This window comes from Asparagus officinalis, chromosome 4 (genome assembly GCF_001876935.1).
Source record: "Asparagus officinalis chromosome 4, Aspof.V1, whole genome shotgun sequence".
NCBI lineage: Eukaryota > Viridiplantae > Streptophyta > Magnoliopsida > Asparagales > Asparagaceae > Asparagus > Asparagus officinalis.
Genome location: NC_033797.1, coordinates 78142210 through 78145826, shown reverse-complemented (window position 1 = coordinate 78145826; position 3617 = coordinate 78142210).

Genomic DNA, 3617 nt, shown 5'->3' with positions numbered 1-3617 from the left:
CGACCCGACCCGAAATTTTAATTATTAGCTTTTAGTTTTTAGTTTTTAGCTTATAGTTAATTTTTTTTTCTTTTTACTTCTTGTATTTGTAATTTAAATTTAAACTAAAAGAAAGTTATTAACTTCACGCGGACGTAGGTCTTCCTTCGATGTCTGAACCATGTATATCTTTGTGTTTACGATGTTTTTCTATGTGATTTTTATTTTTAATACAATGTTTGGTACACACACACAACACACACACACACACATATATATATATATATATATATATATATATATATATATATATATATATATATATATATATATATATTATATATATATAATTTAAATAAAGAGTAAAATAAAAAATAATTTAATAAGTAATAACACAAAGTTATTATAGTTAGAAATTAAAATAAAAAAACTTAGAAAAAAGTTTAAAACTCACGGCTGACCCACAACCCGTGGGCCGTGGGCCAAGAGCTCGACCCGACCGCCGCTAGGCGGTCGTGAGGGACGGGGTCATTCCCAGACCCGGGGATCAAAGAAATAGACCCGTCCATCTTGATCCGGGTGGCCCGGACACCCCCGACTTGGCCTTGAACCCGGTGGGTCGAGTCACGGCCCTGAACCGGCCGCCCCACGCCACACCGCTCATCGATAGTAATGTCTTTTTACAGAAATTTAGAAGACTTGATAAATTTGAGGGTGTAATTTACAAATATAAAGATTTGACATTAGTATATAATTAAAAAAGGAGTTAGAATTTGATACAAAATCCCGAAAAGAAAATAATCTAGAGTCTAATATGACAAAACCCCAAAAAGTTTGTTACCTGCCAGTATAATCATAGACGAATGTGTGTTTGACAACATCTCAAAATAAAGCCAAGATGAAACCTAACCCTCTTTTAAGGAAATTTTTATTTTGAAAAAATTGGGTGAGCTCTCATTCGTTTAAACTTATCCCAGTTCCATGGACTTAGGTTAGAACTGATATTACCCATTTTTGCAAGTGTTGTCAAACACAAAGATCTAATCGCAATCTATAGCTTAGGCTGATTTACTTCAGGAGTTGTTTGGTTCACAACAAATATTTTAGACCCTTAGTAGTTATTTGCTTTACTGAATTTAAGAAGACTTAAAAAATTTGAGGGTGTAATTTACTAATACGAAGATTTGAGCTTAGTATACAATTAAGAAAGAATTTAGAGTCTAATATTTGACAAGACCTAAAAAATAAAATATTTTATGTCTAAATATATGACAAAACCCCAAAAAAAAATTGTTAACGGCGGCTATAATGATATGCAAATTAAGCTGTGTTTCCAAATCTCTCAGAATGAGGCCTACGTTGCACCTGGCCCTAACACTTCTTGCCACATTATTAGAAAGAAATTTTGTTTTGAAAAAGGTGGGTCAGCATTAGGGGGTGTTTGGTTGCACAATTTTATAAAAAAAATTTCTCAAAATGTCTGACAATGTTAATTCTATAATTAAATTTTTTTTTTGGATTTTCGTAAACTGTGTTTGGTTCAAAAAAGATTAGAGAAATGTTTTCTGTAAAGTACAAAAAGTACCAAAATTGACAGAAATCAATTTCCTCTCAAAATTGACAGAAATCACCCAGAAATCTGACACCACATTGACCTTTTTCTATAAAATTGACACTTTTCTATAAATTTAGAGGGTGTTTGGTTCAGTTTCTATAAATTATAGGAAATATTGTTATTTTCTATAAAGTTATGAGTCATTTTCTTGTTTTGAACCAAACAAACAAAGTAAAAATAAGAAAATTGGTACTTTTTGACTTCTTAAAACTTTTCCTATAATTTTTTTAAGAAATACAATGAAATTATATTTTGGATGGAAAACATTTCCTATAATTTGTATAAATAAATCCAAACAACCCCCTATCTCTCCGCGGACCAAGAAGTATTACTGTTGAAGCAACTCTCCTAGTTTTAACTTTATGAGAATAAAATCTAGGTATAGTCGTATAGACTCATTCTGACGCAGTTTTATAAGAGTTGTCAGATAGAAAATTTCATTTAAACTCTACAATTTAGACTGATTCGCTTTAAAGCACCTTCAATCATCAAAATAACCCCATCAACATTCCATCTCTATCTTTATATTTTCTTAATTAAGTAGGCATAACGCGGGTGAAACTGAAGTAGTGGTTGTTAGTCGGTGAGACTTGGATTAGGATGTTGCTTAATCCGAGTTCTACATTTTAATTGGCATGACATCTGAATCTTTGAACCAAATTTAACGGTTTAGATTCTTCTTTTCGAGAACAACTCAGATGTATACATCAAAAAAGTGATTCTAGGCACGCTAGCGTCTGTTTGTTTGCACGGAAGTAATTGTGAAGTAGCTGAAATAAAAGAAGTAGATGCTACTTCTGCTACTTCCAAGCAAAAAAGTGTGTTTGGTTCTCTGAAAAACTTATTTCCAATACTTTCCTAAATGCTTATGTGACGTCTACGTGTCAGCCTTACTTCCAAAATATTTTTCCAATCATCAATACTCAGAAGTAGCTCGGAAGTAGTTGAAATGCATATTAATTATGACATAAATAATTTTTTTTATTAATATTTTTTTTATTAGTTACTTCTAACAACTTTCCATTGATAAAATTACTTCCTAATAATATTTCCAAATGTTATCCAAACAAAAAAAGTAAAAGAAGAGGAAGAAGTTGTACTTCCATTACTTCTAAAAATATATGAAACAAACAAAAAAAATGTTATTTCCACTACTTCCTACTTCATAACTTTGAAAGTTACTTCTATAACCTACTTCTTACTTCTAATACTTCCATTATCCAAACAATGAGTGATCTCTTCACTATACCAGAATGTTGAATCGATCACAATAATGAAATAGTAGAGAATTGCGATTTAAAATAACGATCTTTTTCCTTCATTTTAATAATTAGAAGGTCTTTTCCCCTAAAAACCATCTTAAAACTAGTGTTATAAAAAAACAACTTATCAGTTTCATTTTATACATAAACCGCCTATAAAGTGGATTTGTATTGCAACCAACCACTTTCCAGCCAAATTTTACTTAAAAAGAGCCTAAAAAATTTAGGAAAAATTGCTTCTAGGCCCCAAATTTGAACTTTCAATGTGCCCCAACCCCTCCTATTTTTTTAAATATGCTTTAGCCTTTTTTTTTTGAAAAAAATGTGCCCAAGGGCCCTCCATCATGATTCCAACTCATGCCAGCAGTTGATTAGACATGTCAGCTCATAATTAAACATGTCAGCTGGTTTAAATCCCAAATTTACCCTCTTTTTTCTCATGCCAGCGGATGTTAACTCTTATAGCTAACATGTTAACTCTTACAGCTAACATGTTAACTCTTACAGGTAACATGTTAATTCTTACAGATAACATGTTAACTCTTACAGGTAACATGTTAACTCTTACAGCTAACATGTTAACTCTTATAGCTAACATGTTAACTCTTACTAATGTGTCCACGCGAAGTTCCTCGGGACGACACAGGCGGCCGAATAGGGGAGGGGGCAGAGGGGGACCGGAGGAGGAGGAGGGAGGTGTAGGGGGAGGTGCAGCGGGGGTGGGGAGGCTGGGGAGGGGAGGGAGGCGCGGGGGAGAGGGC